Genomic DNA, 19837 nt, shown 5'->3' on the forward strand with positions numbered 1-19837 from the left:
TAACCCCCCCGATGGTCTACCCCTTGCGCCCTGAACCGCGGGAATAGAATAAGTTGCGTAACCCACCCTCGCTGGGCTGTACCGGAGCCAAGTTTCTTGAAATAAACAGATATCAAATTGGTCCATTAGCTCTCCCCACTCAGGGTCAGAGAGTTTGGTCTCTAGTCCGGCCACATTCCAGGACCCTACTAGTGGTCTACGGGAGGGTGTGGAACAAGGACCGGCCACCAAGTGGGGAGAAGTAGGGGACTCATGCGAGGCAGTATGTTCAGGGAGACCCAGCTCGGGATATCCTTCCATAGGGCTATTGTTCAGATGAGAAAGGGGGAGGGAAGTAGGTCGACTCCCGATACCAGATTCGATCAGGGAAGAATCCCTCACCACTCCATAAACCTCTCTACCAAAGTTCCCCTCTATACGCATGTGCCTACCCTTGGTGATCCTTCCGGATGATGGTCAATCCACGGAACTAAGCACATCAAAACGGTTAGCAACCGGGATATTAAATAAAAGATTATGGGAAGGATGGTGGGAGTGTGAGAGTCCTACCGTGTTCCGGACATTAGGAAGAGAATAAAAATACCCCAAATGGGAAGTATCAATAGAACCTAGTTTAAGCTTCCCACCCAAATCCAGTATATGTCCCACTACTCTAGGGTCCCTAAAGTTGATCAAAACACAATCCCCGCTAATGTCCTTTGGGTGGGTCCCTAGCCAACTAACCCTACGAACAAACAGAATCTCCCCATTACCGGCTCCATTCAGTGGTCTATTTTTGGACAACCAATATGTGACTTTGTTTTTTAATTCATAGTAGGTTTCCCCCTTAGTACTAGGTAACGGAGGAACTCCTGTGAGCACAATCACATACGGGGCAGACTCGGGGGGGAGCTGTACAAATGGCAGAAGATTAACCAGATTCCGAGAGGCTAAATTCCCTCCCGTAGTAGGAAGGGTCCTACCCCCACCAGAACCCCGTGGGCTATGTTCCTTATTGCTCAGAGGCTGATCACATGCTGATGGAGCAATAGAGATTCGGGGAGCGTTCCGGGGAGTAGGAGAACCAACAAAAGGAGAAGGGACAGTTGGTAGAGCCAGAGGAGGCTGGGGTAAAATAGAGGAAGTAGGGGGCAAGCAGGCACTAGGCTGACCCTGGGGAACAGGATTAGTACTCTTAGCTTGGGTAATACTGCCTACCGTACAGCGAGAATTGGGCAATGGATCAGAATGAGACTGTTGTGGCCCTATACCTTTGGTATTAACAAGGGATACCAACCTGTCTATTTTAGATGACAGGGTTTTTAGGAGAAGGTTTAGGGAGTGATCAATATGCGATTGAAGATCTAATAATAGGTTAGAAGCCCAAACCGGTGGATTAATAGTAGCGGGTTGTTGGATCAGGTCTAGAGAGGCAAGGCCAGGATCAGGGAGGGCAGAGTTGAAGGTCCTTTGTTTTGTTTTCTGTTTTGTTTTCTGTTTATTTTTCTTTGGCTTTACCCGTTTCGTGGGGGCCACTATAGAAACAAAAGAGGATGATAATGGACCAATTTCCGAGCGCACAGGCTCATCTGCAATCACCTGCGCACAAGGTAAGTGGGTAAAAGATGGCAGCATAGATGTCATAGCTTCCATATCCACCTGGTATGTGGACACATCAGCCGAGCCCTCATGTGGGGGTTCCATGGTAAATGCAGGAGTAATGGACAGCCGTCTTTCCGTATTTTCAATGGCTGTAGCAACCACCCCGATTGTTTTCTGCAACATTTTATCTATCGCTGTCAAACTTGGCAGCGGAGGATTCGAATTAGCTAATTGTCTGGTCATGGGACGACTCAAGGAGGGTTTAGTATGTTTCCCCATAGCTCAGTTGGGGACTAGCAGACTGGTACAATGCAGTTAAAAAACCCCTCTAGGTACGATAGCTAAATGCTAAAAAAACAAGAATAAAATAACATAAAACACGATATGTAAGCTTATGACTGTATACTGTGTAACGATTAAAACACTACTCGTTGTTGGTGAGATTTTACAGTCCAAACTAACCCGAAGTCCACAGCCAAGAGGTGTTGCCCGGCCCGGCCTCTTCCGGCGCTACCCGCGCGCGATCCCGCGTCGCGGGGGCGGCGGCGGTAATTTAAGCGCCTCCTGGCGCGCAGCTGTACATCAGGTGGTGTGTGCCCGCTAAACCTCCTGGGACATGTAGTCCTGTCTCCCCACTGCGGCCGCAGACGTTGGAAATGCGGCGGCGGGAGACCAGGAACACTTCAGGGCGCAGGGCAGCAGAAACAGCCAGCAGAGTCCAGGGTCCACAGATCCTCGCAGGTGAATGGAGACGAGTTGCCCAACAGACGATTTGCAGGTAAAGAAACCCGCTCTGCCGGAGCGGCGGCGGTAATTTAAGCGCCTCCTGGCGCGCAGCTGTACATCAGGTGGTGTGTGCCCGCTAAACCTCCTGGGACATGTAGTCCTGTCTCCCCACTGCGGCCGCGGACGTTGGAAATGCGGCGGCGGGAGACCAGGAACACTTCAGGGCGCAGGGCAGCAGAAACAGCCAGCAGAGTCCAGGGTCCACAGATCCTCGCAGGTGAATGGAGACGAGTTGCCCAACAGACGATTTGCAGGTAAAGGTTTCTTTACCAAAAAGTCTCAACACAGCATGTAAACTGCTCCTCTGGATCCCTCCACAGCCAATCAAGGGGCTGCACTGAGGGGCGGTTATGGATGCTAAGTGATCTTCATACGTCCTGACTTCTCAGCAAGCCACCCTAATTACATAGCACACATTTTCAGGTGTATTGATAAGCTAAAAAGTATTTCTAGGGTAAGAATTCCTTCAAAATTTATATTTATGGTGGAGGGAGATGTACAGCATAAAAAAGTCATATAAAAAATTGCCAATACAGGGAAAAAGCCCACAAAGATTTTCGCAAGAGATTCTCAGGAGGCCCGGCATATTGTAGCGCAATTTTGTTAATTTTGTGTAAATCTTGTTTTGTGAATTTCCCAAAATTATGCTATCACACCACATTGCATAAATACGCACCATTTGAGGTAAATATTTAACATGACCACATGGAAACAATGTGAACAACAAAATGTAAGCAGCTGTTGTTCACTGTGCTTTCGTAGTTGTTGCACATTTTTAGTGTGAAATGCATCTGAGAATGCATTTCGTACAAAAATACAAAGCTAAATGAAAGTTTGCATTACACGTAATTACACATAATTTTAAGAAATGTTTTGTAGAGATTTCTAAAAAATAATGCATAAGCAAATTACATGAATTTCACATATCCCTAATTCTCAGCTCAATGTTGCTGAGAAGCTTGAAGCATTAGGGCAAAGCCAATTAATTTGATTCACAGTGTTTCCCTTTGGTGATAATTTAACAAGCATTTAATTTATTTTCTTGCAAATCTCATCAAGGCATCCCTCTAGTGATACTCCTCACTCACCGAAAATGTTGTATGAGAGTTTCAATACAGAATCACAGTCCCTATAGGACTATACAATCGGGGACGGTCCACTTCAGGATTGGAACTTATAGAGTTAATCGGACATTCAGCACAAGTCAGCAGCTGGCTCTGGACACATAGTATCTTATCCAAGCTTAGAGGAGTGACATATTAACCCCCAGCAGAAACCTTTATAACCAGGCTTGACCTCAATTTGCCTGGAGAACTTTTCAGGATATTACCTGTTTCCAATCCTGTAGCAAATAAGAATTGAAGTTGCTGTTCTAGCACATCTTAAGGATTTCCTCCAGAGCTGTGCATTTGATGGCTGCCTTATTCTGTTCTTCATTAAGGGGCCGATTCCGATCTCGCTCGGAAGGGCTCCGAACTGGATCCGGCCGGAAAAAGTACAAGCCGGAAGCGTATTTTCCGTCCGACTCGTACAGCTGTACGAGTGAGCAAGTATGATGCGAGGAACGTGAAATCGCCGACCGAATTGTTTCCGGCTCCGAACCGCTCTGTACATCTCGTCCATAAGCAAACCGTGCCGTGCAATGGAGGCGATTTACGACCGAGCCAGTACAATGCACGATTCGGACAGCTAGATCGAGCCGGAGCATCCGACATGTAAACGCTCTTGGACCCCCCTACACATGCATGTACGGTGCGGGTGGCACAGATGCGGCCCCACTACAGGGGGTGCCTTTGTGCGCAACATACCTTTTTGTCAATGGGAGTCTATGTATGCGTTGTACAACAGGCTCATATTGACTTCAATGGGGCTCCGACCGACCCGTGTCCGTCAGCGCTTGTTCACATGGTACTCAGGCGCTCGGAGCCCCGGAGCACGAGTCGGTTGGAAAACCCTCCAGATCCGAGTCGGACAGAGACTTCTCCCAACGAGATGGGAATCGGCCCCTAAGTGTTGAAAATGTACAAGTACTCAGATGGGGCCATAAAAGGAAAATCCAGCTATGACACTGGGTTAATTCTAGAACATTCTTGGGATAGCTAGTTTCAGGCTTGAAGCAATACTGTGAATCGCTCCCTGAAATGAAAAGATATTTTCCGAATAAAAATCAGCTCATCAGTAACTACAGTGTCCCTTGCAAATGTGATAAAGACATGTATCTGTGAGAAGTCCCAGGAAGAAGTGACAGGCATGATTCTGCACTGACATGGGCTCACCACAAGGGTTGTTATTAGTTCATCCGCCAGAAGGTTTAATCTCCTAATGGCTCCTCCTCCTGTTTGTGGGATGCCTTTGCGCTGCTACCTCTAGGAGAGCTTTATTGCCTCCCGACACATTTGCCAAACCTAATGGGTTTTGTTACCACATCAAGAAAGTAATGGATGGATTACGAGTTTGTCGGTCCATTGGTCCACCGAATCCGCGGTGGCAGTCCAACCACTACCGCACTGAGGAACTGCCACATTATTTTGCCTGCGGCAGTTGGACTGCCAAGAGACCGCTGGAACCACCGGGATCAAGGATCCCATGCGGCAGAGGCAGTGTGAGTTGAGGCAGCAATATGCAGGCGGTGTGGCTGTTGCACCGCCAAGCAAATTATGAGTTGCCTCATCACCACCCTTTTCATGAAGGGTGGCAGTGAGGCAACTAAGGGGGCCCTATTAGGCCTCCCTGCTGCCTCTGGGCCCAGGGGGTACATGTGGGAGGGCACATGTAGTGCCCCCCTGTATTTGCATCCCCAGTCCCTCGGTGTGTCATGTATGCCATATCATGCAAGAAGGTGCAGTCGGCGCTGTGAAAGCTGTGGTCTGCATGTCAGGCTCTTCAATGAGCCTGACAGACCACCGCTGTCAGACTGCAGCAGGACTGCCCACCGCATGACTGCCCGCCAGACCAGGATTTGACTCTTCAGGCAGGCGGTTGCACCATGGGTTTGGCGGTCCCACAGCGGACGGCGCGTTGCACCATCCGTTGTGGGACCGCCAAACTCATAATCACACTCATAGTGTTCTATGGAATTCACTGCTGAGTGGAAAAATTAAGAATTCTGCAATTGGTGATGTCTCAAAAACAACAAAAGTTGAAATTAAAATTTGTTTGAAAATGTATGTGCTCCAGGAAATACTGCACTTAATATTTTAGTATGAATTCACCAGCTGCCATCACTAATAAAAGTAGATGTTTATGATTTTAATTAATTCTTTTCAGGAAAGAAAACATACTTTAATGGAACTGTTCACATTTAAGTCTGAACTTAGCTTGAAGTGACATATGTTTTGGAATTCCTAAGAAAAAGGTTAAATCTTGACAACTATGACTCTCATAGTTTCCCAAGAGTAACATTATCTCTTCCCTACCCAGTTGACTGGTGTATTGTCCATTAGAGGACTCGCGGCCAGATGTTAATTAAACATTTCATTTGCAATTTATTTTCCCATCATTCTATGAACCCCTATTGAATGTTCTGGTTGATTCTTTTTCTCTTTCGCACGTCCGAGGCACACTGGCATCAGTCATTTGTGATGCACATTTGCAGGAGTTCGCAGGATTGGAATGTATCAGCAATTCTTTTGTGAATACCACACAGCTTCAACTTGGTTGGAGTTCATACAGGTTTTGCATTGTCACCTTATTTCCTATTTCTTTGCTTCACTCTTTACCTCTCCTTTCCTTCATTCACCCACATTGAAAGGTCCACCAATCAGGCAAACTTATCACATCGCAAATTATAATTCTGTTAATGAGAATATACATTTTTGAAACTTTACACACATTGGTTGAACCTACAGATGTAAAGAAATCTGAGAACCGGGCTTCGAAGATTTGCAATTTTACTGCATTGCATCTTTGTGTTCAACCCCATGTTGTGGACAAGAGCAATGACCTGAAAATATTTATTTATTTCTTCAAATTTATGTTTGAAGAACTTTAATTGATGATTGCTCAAAGGAATGTTTCCAGTGCCTCATCCACTGCATTGTTAGAACATTTCTCCTAATCTTTGTGGATTACTTTGATTCTTCTTTTCCGTGTCATTTCAGTTTTAATTATTTATTTTCTGTATTTTACTTGGCAGAAAATCCTTAGCAAGTATTATAAAGAATATTGCCCTGCGATCTTATTAAAGCATGCACTAATTCACTGGTAGAGACCTTTGCTCACTAACCATTTTACCATGTGCATCAGATGAGAGCAATTTAGAAAAGATTATCTGGTATGTTCACATACCTGTTCACCTACATAGATATGCTAAAAAGTCCTTGAAAAGTGCAAGTGAATGAATTGCTTATTTACTGACAATGTCAGTAAGCTTGCTAAGCTAGTACACATTGCCAAGTATCAACAAACGGCAGTGGTGGTTTTAATGGTAGCACATCACTCTTTATGTAGAAAGAAAACTGACATATAGTATTGGTGCTGAGGTTTATTCCTATATACAAATTGCCAAGTGTTGGCCATGTGGTTCAAGTTATAGTTGAGTACTTCTGGAGTTCTCTCTGCAGCTCATGGTTCAGACAAGAAGAGAGAAATGGTTACCACTAGAAGAATCGGCAGTGAGCCAGCAATGAAATTGCCATCTTATGTTCAGTCAGTCAAAAGCTTTTATTTCGGTAAAATACCATAAAAAGACATAAATAGTTATTTACAATAAAATTGGTTAAAGTATACAATGCATAGAGTACAATCCATCAAAGACATTATTTTTAAAAATAAAATTACAGAACACAATTAAAACATTATTAGTAGAGACGGAATAAAACAATATCCCTGTCCCTAAATAATCTCACATCTCAACTTGCTTTTACTAAAGTGCTGAAATCATCTCTAGGGACGGAAGATTATCACACAATTTGTATTTTTTTAGACCTAGAAAACCACATAGAAAGGAGGAATCTGGCCGTCGCAAACACTATCATTGGAGTCGTATCGTACTTGAGGATTCTAAACACCTCCTGGTAGTCCCTAAGGCCCCTGGCTTTACAGAGTTCGATGATCCACTTCTTCCTTGCCTTAGTGTAGAGCGGGCAAAAAAGGACAACATGCAACTCTGTCTCACAGGTATCAATACATTCAGGACACGAGCTCGTAGAGTAAGACACATTAGACCACCTATGTGTAAAAGCCCTCAGTGGTAACGAGCCGTGTCTAAACTGAATGTATAGTTTCTTTGCCAATGGGGGTTCGATAACATCCAGGAAAGCTTCAAAATAGGGACTGATCTTAATGTCCAAGAAGGTGTTGGTAAGCCTACCCAAAGTAGAATGTAATAAAATTTCCTACCGGTACAACTGTAGAGCCTCAATCAATGATTTCTTAGTTAACGAACAGCTTGTCTCTTCCGGTACAGACCACAGGTCCCCCATTCCTATTAGATAACAGAGGTTCTTTACATATGTGAGCCATGGTATTTTCCCCAAATTCCCCCTTGACAAGAGATCACCAAGATCCTGCCTATAACTCGCAAGCTCGGGTGTTGACCAGAGTCGTCTCCAATACAGGAGAGGGCGGTTCAAGGCGATCTCTTCAATAGGGACTAAGCCTAAATCCCATCTCAGGGGAATTAAGGGGGTACTCATAGGTAATTTCAGGAGTCGCCTAATAAAGGAATTCTCAGTTGAAGTTAAAGGGGCAATACTACAGTGTCCCCAAAGCTCAGCGCCATAGAGCGCGCCCCCTCTAGCTTGGGATTTATAAATTTCCATAGGGGGGCCCAAGGGTTTAGAAGAGGTATTATTGAAGACCTTCAAGATGCCCCCCACGGATTGTGTTAACTTCAAATTGGCCTTCGCCATATTGGACCCCCATTTCATTTTATCATTAAGAGTTACCCCCAAATAATCAAAAGTAGATACCCTATCCAACTCTACGCCTTCCATCTGAGGAAGAGGACAGTTAGCTGAGCTAGAGCTGAAAACCATGAATTTTGTTTTAGATAAATTCAATTCCAGATCCCTTTTTTTACAAAAGGCGCAAAAAGCCTCTAAGGAACGCTGGATGCCCATAAAAGATTTAGACAGCAGGAGCGTATCATCCGCGAACATTAGGGCAGGTATCTTACGCCCCGCTAACATTGGGGAATCCAGATTAGTGGCGCACAAAAGGTGCTCAATCAGCCCGTTAATAAAAAGGGAAAAGAGTGTTGGGGCCAAAACACAACCCTGCCTCACACCCTTTTCGACCGGAAATGGACCTGAGATTTCCCCACATCTCCCATATCTCACCCTTGCATAAGTGCCCTCATGCATACGTTTAAATAAGTGGCAGAGATAAGGGGGAGCACCCATCTCCATTAATAAGACCCATAGTTTCTCCCTTTGGACCATGTCAAACGCGGACCGAAGGTCCACGAAGATCAAATAGAGATTACCAGCACCCATAGAAACTGTCTTCCAATATATCAGCTGTAACCTGAACAGTTGATCAATGGTAGAAACCTTTGCTCGAAAGCCCGCTTGGAGAGAGGTTAGAATTTGATGGTCCTCCATCCAGGTCTGTAATCTTGCTAAAAGGACTCGGGCAAACAGTTTCTGTAGAACATCGATCAAACTTATGGGGCGGTAGTTGGCCGGGTCCAAAGGGGACGATTTTTTATGGATGGGTATAATTTCGGCTCCTAACCAAGTGTCGGGGATCTCAAGGCCCTGCAGAATAGCATTAAAGTAAACCCGAATGTAGGGGGCCCAGATTTTTATTTCACTTCGATACAGATCGCCAGGGATCCTATCGAGCCCCGGGGCTTTCCCCACAGATAGGGTACTAAGGGCCAACTCAATTTCCAAGAGGGTGCAAGATCGACTCTCCAAATCCTCATGTTCAGGATGAGCCATAGCAATATCATTTAGCTGGAATGCTGGGTCTAGTCTACTACTAGTATTACTAAGCGAATAGAGGGGTTTGAAATGCTCAAGCCAAACCTCCTCGCTAAGATTGGGGATGATGGCTGACGGACTTTCTGCCGAACCTGTTCGTACAAGGTTCCAAAAAGCCCTCAAATCGCGATCTTCTAGTGCTTGCTTCATACTTAGCCATCTTGAATCCTCCCACTCGGATTTTGCCTCTTTTATCAAATTTTTATAATAGACCCTCGCAACTCTAATGCTTGACTGAGTACCCTCTTTTACTTCCCTAATCAGAGCAGTCTTAGCCAACCTGCAGGTTTTATTATACCAGTGGTCAATCTTTGGGGTGCTTGGCCTCAGTGTAGTAGGGCTGTAAAAAAAGCCAACCAGACCACCAAGAAGTTTATTGTGGATATCCTGCAGATCTAGAAAGTTATTCTGCAAAATATCACCATTGGGACTCAAAAGGTGGGAGACCTCCTCTAGGGAGCAAGCAACGCTGCGGTATAATTCCGCCAGCCTTGCCTCGTCGGTCACGACCCTTGCCCAACTAATGCGTCTTATGTTCTATTTAGCCATCATCTTGGATGTGGAAGAACAGCAGAGGACTGTAACTCTTGGCAGGAGCTTTATAGCTCAGGGACCACAAGAACCAAGCCCACTAACTGTTTGCATGGCTAAACAGCCCAGGCACTACCCGCCACCCATTCTGTTGGAATTCCAAGAAAAGAGGCCTGCAGCCATGCACCTGGATGCTATACATAATCCATGGGGGCAAGGTGAAGCGATGATAACCTACTATCTTGACCAGCACCTGCTAAATAAGTGCAGTTGTCTCCCTCATATGTCCACAACACACCAGGGGCCCTATTTCCTGTTTGAGGCATGGCGCACCTTTAAGCAGGTTCACCGGCTCCAAATAGGAAAGTGTACCCTATCATGAAGAATAAGCTGCCCTTAGGGCACATGCGCACTTGTGCTACCCCCGGGGCAGTGCATTCCAGAGAAATACGGCGTAGCTGTTTTAAAGTTGCTCAGTGTTTCTTTGTGCAGTGGGCAGCCCGCCTGCACTTTAAAGGATTTGAGATCCTCTTGTAGGCGTGTGCAGTGAGTGGCTGCACCCCCCTGCAAGGGGATGTCTGGGGTCGTTTTTCCCTCCTGATGGCTACCATCAGGGGTGCACTGATAGTGCGCCACCTTGTAGGTGGCACACCTCCTGACAGCTTCTATGTCTCTGTGCCCGCGTCTATAATATTGGAAATGAGAGAACACTCGCTGGTGATAACACTAGCGGTATATGTGCGCCAGCGCTATCTGTATTACAGAAGGGGCTGCACAAGCATCTGCGGCCCTTTCTGTAATGGCCCGCAAAGCGTGCACACATGCCTGTGCACCCCTGGGGCACATTATGTAATATGGCCCCAGCATACAACACACAATTAAATTCCCAAGAAGAAATCACCAGTCTGACTGTCAATTAAAATTTTTAAAACTGTAAAAAGCCATAATTATTAAGAATATTATATGGGCCCTAATAAAGAGGGCTTTACTGGTTAACATTGGGTATGTCACATTTCAAGAGACGTGCTTGCCCCAGTGTAGACACCATATGACATCAAGGGACCGATTACGATGGCAGTTGGACCGCACACCAACAGGCTGTCAGTGGCGGTCCGACCGCTGACAGCCCTTCTGTCCAACCACTGGATTACAATTCCGCTGTGGGACCCACTGCAGATGAATGAAAGACCGCCGCCTCTGACAGGATCTATGATCCCAACAGAGCGGCAGTCAGAATCGTACTCCGGAATGGTGGTAGTGCCCAGGCAGGCACCGCTGTCAGGATTTTTATGTGTAGTTATTATCTATACACAATAAACACAAAGGCTCTTCTCAGAGCCACCTTATTTCCCAAATAGTGGTTCGTCAAATTTGCGAATACGCAAAACAAAAGCAGACATTCAATGGACACCACCAGATTTAAAATTCACAACTATATAAGTGACTTTATGCATGTGACTGGGTGTGTGAGTGTCTAAATGAATATGTGAGTGGATGCATGAGTCTATGAGTGGGTGAGTTAATGGTTGCATGCGTGTCTGAGTGGGTCTGTGAGTGCATAAGTCTCTGAGTGGGTCTGTGACTGGGTGTGTGAGCATCTGAGTGGGTCTGTGAGTGATTACATGAGTCTCTGAATGGGTGTGTAAGTAGGTGCATGAGTCTCTGAGTGGGTCTATGATTGGCTACACGTCTCTGAGTGGTTGTGTGACTCTCTAAGTGGGTCTGTGAGTAGGTACACGAGTCTCTGAGTGGGTCTGTGAGTATATGCATCAGTGTCTGAGTGGGTTTGTGACTGGGTGCGTGAGTGTCTGAGTGGGTCTCTGCGGGAGAGCATGAGTCTCCGAGTGGGTTTGTGAGCGAGTGCCTGAATCTCTGAGTGGGTGAATGAGTGTGTGCATGACTCTCTCTGCGAGTCTGTGAATGAGTCATGAGTCTCTGAGTGGGTCTGAGAGTGGGTGCATGACTATTTGAGTGGGTTTTGAAAGGGTGCAGGAGTTTCTAAGGAGGTCTGTGAGTGAGTGCAAGATTCTCTGAGTGGGTGTGTGAGTCTCTGAGTGGGTCTGTGAGTGAGTACATGAGTATGAATGGGTCTGTGAGTGAGTGCATGATTCTCTGAATATGGGTCTATGAGTGAGTTTAAGAGTCTCTCAGTGGGTGTGTGAGTGGGTGCGTGAGTGTCTGAGTGGGTCTGTTAATGGATGTGTGAGTGTCAGACAAGGGGGATCTGTGAGTGAGTGCACGAGTGTCAGAGGGAGTCTGTAAGTGGGTGTGTGAGTATCTGAGTGGGTCTGTGAGTGAGTACATTAGTGTCTGAGTGAGTATCTGAATGTTTTGTTTTTTGAATGTCAGTGATATTCGCACATTTGTTGCAACGTTACATGGGGTTGGGACGTGCTGAGCATCGCGATGCATTTATGAATATCACACATGGAAAAATACTTTTTCAACAGGTTTTACAAATGAGGGGCCCCACAAACACCCCTATATGCCACCCATGGGATCAGGGTACTTCTACCTATTTTCTACCCTGATCCCTTATACATCTTTTGATCTTAACATGTAACTTTCATTGAAAAAGGCAGCATTGCCGAAACACATCTGAGGTGAATAAATGGTATTTCTGCAGCCTGCTGTTGAGTGCCTCTTCACGTCAGGGCAACTTGGGAACAATTAACACACGGCAGTCCGGCCGTGGCAGACTGCACCACAATTACATGGAACAAAACGGGGCCACAGGGGCTGGGAATTATGCTATCTGGAAAAAAACACAGAACCCACTGGAGGGAGAAATATTGGCACAACACAGACTACAATTACCAGCATGCAATGCCAAGTATAAACTCACCTGAGAGGCCCACTGGAGTGTAATTACTTTTCAGCATGCAGATGGGAGAGTGCATGTGTTGGTGCATCTGTGACTTTCAGAAAATATTTATGATTAAGGAGCTTGGGGCTCCGAAACCAGTCGAGCCTTTTAAAAGATTGGAATGCAATGTGCTGTTTTTAAATAAAGGATTCTGGAGAATCATTTCCTGTCGAGTGCGTCTTCACATCAGGGCAACTTGGGAACAACTAATACCCGGCAATCCAGCCATGGAAGGCTGCACCACAATTACATGGAACAAAACGGGGCTGCAGGGGCTGGGGATTATGCTCAGTCTGGAAGCACCACAGGAGATCAGCAAATGAAAACCAGACTTGTTTTCTGAGGCCCACTGGAGGGCTTTAAATGTGAAAAAGAATTATCTGTTCACGGAACAATAAGGCAAACTTTGGACTTCAGAGGGCTTTTTTATGGCAGAGTTTTATATAGCACAAACTAGACCAGAAGGTATCAGAGCGCTTTACATGAAATTAAGTGATTTGCCCAGAATCACAGAAGGTCGACAGTCCTAGCCGTTTGGCCACATTCTCTCCCCAGGGTTAGATTTTACTATTTCAACTCCATTTTATACAACAGAAGGGAAAGTGTTGGACTTCGGAGTGGTTAGATTTACTATTCCCACACCAGTCAATCAACACTAGGAAAAGTGTTGGACTTTGAAAAGATTACATATAAGAATACAAGTCCTAATCATTTACTAAAAATAATTATTTTATTAATATTAATATTAATATGTAGTACATAGAAAAATACATATACTATTACTAAAGAAAAATATGAAGAAAATAAATCATAAAACAAAATATTAAAAGGTAAAGAAATTACTTATAGCATTCACTTACATAAGTATAAAAAACATACAATTTTAAAATATACAACAAATTATTTAATTTAAATTAATACTAAGTAACACATAAAATATAGGAAAAATCACTGCACAGACAACATTTAAAAACACAATTGAATTAATTATTAATTCCAATCAAACTAAATAATTAACAGAAAAAGTACATCAGTTAAATTATACATAGTCCATTATCAAGTAGTCCATTACATATACAAATAATTAATATATAACATATTATAACTTTATTATCTTCCCACCCAATTCCCCTAATAAAACATCCTGATAAAATAAAAGCATAATACAAATATAACAACTAAAATATGCATTAAAGAAAAAACACTTCAAAAATTGAATAGCATTTAACAATCTACTTAAGTTACACAATCAATATTTGATTAAACATTTAAATAACACAAAGGATAGGTTAAAATGAAATTTAAATACATTTTTATTTTAATTAACTTCCCACCCTTTTCCCCTACAAACCCAACAACCTGCTACTAAAATATAACTTACTACTTTTATTAATAATAACAATAAGATTAAAATGAACATTAAAACGAACAAATTAAACTTAAATATATAATATAACAAACAATGAATATAATAATCATTTAAATCATTAATGTATAATAAAAAATAATTACAACTCAAGGTAAATTATTTATTATTTAATTAACTTCTCACCCTATTGACCTAGTGAAAGAATGAATGGCTACTTCACTATGAATACATAATTAATAGTTTACTGAAACACTTCAAATTTAAAAAAGATTTAAAATAATATTAACAATTATACGAACAATCCTAAAACCAAAAATTAATATCAGCTAAAATATATTTTAATAAGTTCCATTAAAATACACCAATGTTCCTAAAAACAATATAATGTACCATAAAAAAAATGATATCCTTTCCCATGATATTTTGGCAGTAACAAATTTTTGCGATATTTATGTTCCACAACATTTAAAACTCAATATTTGGCCCAAACACCAAATTTGTTTGCCATTTGACCACATTATTTGATAAGGCTGGGTTTAGTGGATTAGGAGTGAAGCCTGGTCTTGAGCATAATCCTGATAAGCAATATGTTGATGGGAATATATTGAAGGCTGCCTTGTAACACACAAAATATGATCTATTGTATGAGATAGGTGCCCTGGGGGAAGAAGCATTGATAAATAAGAACACGTTTTAATATACAGATTTCTTTTATTACCACCGACAATGTTTATTGACATAAAGAAGATACATTAAATAAGACTCTAAGTGCATCCCCACCAAGTTGTATGGTCATGTGGTTCATCCATGGCTTGATTTATAGGTCTGGCAGAAAGCTCATTGTATGATTGTGAAATACAACACAGCAAATTGATGGACACTTTGATATAGCATAGCATTTGCACACTGTAATAAAAAATTTCCTAGCTAACGTAACAGAAAGTTTCAATTCTATTAAGGACACAGAGGCGAGGATTAGGCTTGTCTCTCTTCAATTTTAATGTAATCAATTTACTCCAGCAGCCATTTTAACTTTTGTGAAAACATTGAAAGAAAAACTACATCTCCCATGAACATTAATTAGGGAGTGACATCAACACATTTCAGCCAATAACAATATAGTCCATCAAATAACATCCCATGTAGACCATCTAGATACCTCTTTCTTCCTGCGATAGTCGACAATCACCATGTTAACTGCTCCTGTTTATTGGAATCTGCTCCTGTAACAAAGGGATACCCATTACTTGCTATGGTAATGAAAAACTTAAAATCATAGTGCAATAAGATTAAATCCATAACCACAACACAGATTAAAATAGTTTTCCATTTCATCAATTAATCCAGAAACATCAACATTTCTCAAATAGAGGGCAAGGGCGAATTATTTGTCCCAAGAATTCCTTGGGATAATCCTCTCCTTTGTGTCCTTAATAGAATTGAAACTTTCCGTTACGTTAGCTAGGAAATCTTTCATTCAATGGCAGGATTGGGCTAGTTCAAAGCTTATCCACTACCACGCTTGCTAGAGAGGGAACCGGTCTAAAATAGAAGGTCTTGAAGGTGGAGTCATTCGACCAGTCTGCCACATTAAGGATATCCTCAAGGCGAGCTCCTTGACAGAATGCTTTGGAAGCCATGGCCCCCATGACTGAGTGGGCTCTAAAACGGGACGTATCAATCCCTGCTTCTTGCATGATCCACCTGACCCATCTGGCAATCGTAGGAGATGAAACCGCTTTGTGAGGTTTGGTGAGTGCATTTAGCAATTGTTTCTCCCGATGAGGGCAGAGTTCTTCAGTCAAAACCTCGTAAGCTTTAATAGCGTGAACCACACATAATTTAGGATTTGCCGTTAACGCTGGATAAGAAAGAGATTAAGAATTAGATTTCGTTCTGCGTGAAATATGAAACAAAACCCCTTCCGGGGTGAACACTCTACATGTTATATCAAATTCCCGGACATCCGAAACTCTGCGACAGGATAATAATCTCCTAACTGGTTCAGTGTTGAGGGTTATGTATCAATCTCCTGCTGGATTAGTTCCCAGGTCACCAACGCCAAAGTTAATCGTCTTGTAACACGTTGATATGTGAGACTGAGACACGTTCTGACAGAACGCCGAGTTGCCACGCGTCTTTTATAAGACTTTACTCCACGAATCAGGACTTATCAAGGTCCGGTGCTCGTTTCCCAGGATTGAATGGGATTTTTATTTATAACAACTACAAACCGCTTTCCTAGAACGTGTCTCAGTCTCACATATCAACGTGTTACAAGACGATTAACTTTGGCGTTGGTGACCTGGGAACTAATCCAGCAAGAGATTGATACATAACCCTCAACACTGAACCAGTTAGGAGATTTAGCCTCGACATTCAAGCCTTGAAAAAGCCCAGAGGGCGAAACGCGCGTCGGCTGCTGCTGTTCTGCGTTGTTCTCTGATTATTAAAAATCTGCGACAGGACCTGATTGGAAAGCTTCCTTTTATGCGATTGTGATAAAGGACACTTGAATAACTGACAACTGTTCGCATTGCTCAGGTTTTGACTAAACCTTTGGATTACAGTCACCTTCTTTGGGTGTGCTCAGGTGTATTGTGAATCTATCAATAGGAAGGTAAGTAACTTCTTCCTCCTCTACATAGTCCCCAACTTCCTCATATTCCACGAGGCTAATATTTATTAAGGGAAGAAACTCCCACTTAAACTGAAGGATTTAAAGTCTCTAAAACAACATATGCAAGTATTGCACTTATTATAGGGATTGCCCCGTTAATTCTCCGTGGGGTAAAGTGCCTGGGGTGTCCCTTTCAATACTGGAAAATCTCTGTCTTACCCCGCAGTGTGTTAATCCCTTCAGGCACTGGCTCGAATCACTGGCAACAGCACGCAAATGCAATGACAGCAGGTATTCAGTCAATTGCAACTTGCATGTGTCACTTTCATCCGTGATGTCAATTACCGCTGGAACACTGCTTCAGCTTCAAACAAAACTGCCGTGTTCCGGCCGCCGGGGGGAAGAGAGGGACGCACTGCACGGGTAACCAGTAACGCCGGCCCCCTGCCGGTCGGAAGACTGACCGTACACGAGCCTCACAAGCACAGCCGGGTAGGAGCCAAGGCTCCCGCGGCTCTTATAATTACCCAGTATTTAGCATCAAAGACAGCAATAGGAGCGGACGCGAGGCGCGAAGCTCCGCAGCGCTCACGGTAACAGTTACTAATTAATAAAGGTAACAGAGCACTTATCTGATTGCTGCTGGAGCAACGAAGAAAGAGGGATCTATATGGTCTACACAGGATGTTATTTGATGGGCTATATTGTTATTGGGTGAAATGTGCTGATGTCACTCCCTAATGTTCATGGGAGATGTAGTTTGTCTTTCAATGTTTTCACAAAAGTTAAAATGGCTGCTGGAGTAAATTACATTAAAAGAGAAGAGAGACAACCCTAATCCTTGCCTCCAGGTCCTGTCATAGAATTATGCTTGCTTATGTGCTGTGATGTAGCACACAAAACCACAATGCAAATGTGTTTGGGCATACGCATACATCGATGTCTACAGATTGTATTTAGACCCACATGGACATGCACTCAATCAAATAAGCCCAGAATTCACATACACACTGGCTGGCATGGGCGTGTTCTCCAAGTCACTCTCTATTTATGGGCAAGAGAAGTCTTTCTGAAAACTGTATGCCAATGCTGAAATTGGAAAGTCCTGAAATGCAAAAGGGTATTCATCCATTCTGTAGTGCTCATATGTAGTGAGTGGAGGACTTCTGCATTGTGACCAGAGAACCAATGTGCTGTGGGACCACAAACTCTGTTCGCACCAACATGATACATCAGTAGTCTGATGGTGACAAAAATGATCAAGGAGGATGGTTAATATGGGGCATGGCAAAGCTTGGCCGCAATAGAGATGCCTGACTTCTAGGGAGCTTCTTGGCCCAGTCTCCTTTAAAGCATTATTATTGAGGATTCTCAAATTGGAACCAGCAGGTGTAAAGATCATGTGGCTCAATAGCGGTTTCTCAGAACATGAGTGACAGCATCCCTTGCCGGCTTGTAGTGGAAGACATGCTCTGCCACTCAGACCTTAAGGGGTGATTTTTATGATCGCACAAATCTCTAAAGAGCTCTACACTGCCCTTGTGAGGTACTGGTGGAATCTACGGACTGGTAAGTTGCTTCAGGAGCACTTACTTAGTTCAGAGAGAGGAGCAGATCTGTAGATACGACAGCCGCGGGTAAGACAAAGCAACAGATTGGGGACTGTCAGCCTTCATAGAAAGGTATTTAGAAGGCACCCAGTGGAGCATAACTGGAATATCAGAAAGGCTGTGGTCCTATTGGTCATCTTAGATCGGGATGGGCCTCCATGAATGACATCATTAATATTCCTGGGGCTTCAATAAAAACATAAACTGTTGTTATATACCAGCAGCTAATAGTCTGCTGCATTCACACAAGCCTGCAGGTTTTTCTTGCTCTGTACAGTCTATATCAACAGATCTTTGCAGATGACAAAATACGACCTTTGGGAGGGGCTATCATACGATTTGTTCAGTGGCAAGGTGCCTGGTCGAGTGCTCCTACACTTTTCAAAGGAGGGCCCCAAATCTCAAAGTAAATCTTCTCACCAAATAGTGTTCTCAGGAGCTGTATCTCAGGGCTTAAATGCACTAAGCAGCAGCAGCAGCCTCAACCAACAACCATGGCACTAGTATCATTTGGAGCTCTTCATGGCAGAATAGCAGAATTAAAGGGCATCAAGGTCTACATGAACAATAAGCCACTGCCTCAACCAACAAGGAACGCAAACTCATTCATAGAGACCTTGCAAGATTTAAAATGCAATTGCAAACCTCAGAGAAGTGGATGGGTGAATTTCAAGCTAAACTTCTTACTACACCGACCTGGGGAGACAAAATCTGGAACCTCAAATGAAATAACATTGACATCAAAGACAGAAGCAGGAAGAACATCCACATTTTTGGAACATGAGATGCACATGGTAAAAAACAATTTTTCTGTCTAATCTCACTGGCCTATACTTTCATCTGAATTTTGAATTACACATACACTCAAACAAGGCTTTGGTCTCACTGATGCAGCCACTAAAGCTGTTATGGCATGCATATTAAACATCATGTTAGGGTGCTGCTCACTCTTTCCATGACACATGGTCCATAAACCATTGATGGGGGCAGCATCTTCATTACAGCAGACTATTCCCATGAAATGAATATCATACAAAAGAAATTCTTGCCACCCTCGACTGAAAAAATTAAATGTTGGGTATGGACTGGTAGAACTGGCAACAATGCTAGTGATAGTAAAAAGAAAAAACAGGAAATTTGAAGATCCTGTAGAACTGAAACATTATATCTCGGAGATGAAACAAAGCCCAATGCATGCAGGGACACCCCCTTCGGACTCAATAGCTCGACAAGCTAGGCAAATCAATGGCAACAGTAATCAAAATGCAGACACTTATAACCTATTATCACAATGAGAAAGAGATGTGTACAGAGACCAAACCAAACCATGGACAAAGATTCTTCCAAATCAGGGACCAATCATGATTATCGCTCTAAGCTTACGTTTTTTGGAAATCCATCTCCAACACCTCGACACAACAGACTTTGGACCCGATTCCCAAAGGGACTCTGCACTTGTTCCAGAGGCCCGCAGTCGTGGTGGGAGGCCCACAATCATGACGGAACCTCTACATTGCAGTTTCTAATTGCGAACATCCCACCACG

Source organism: Triturus cristatus, chromosome 8 (genome assembly GCF_964204655.1).
Source record: "Triturus cristatus chromosome 8, aTriCri1.1, whole genome shotgun sequence".
Lineage (NCBI taxonomy): Eukaryota > Metazoa > Chordata > Amphibia > Caudata > Salamandridae > Triturus > Triturus cristatus.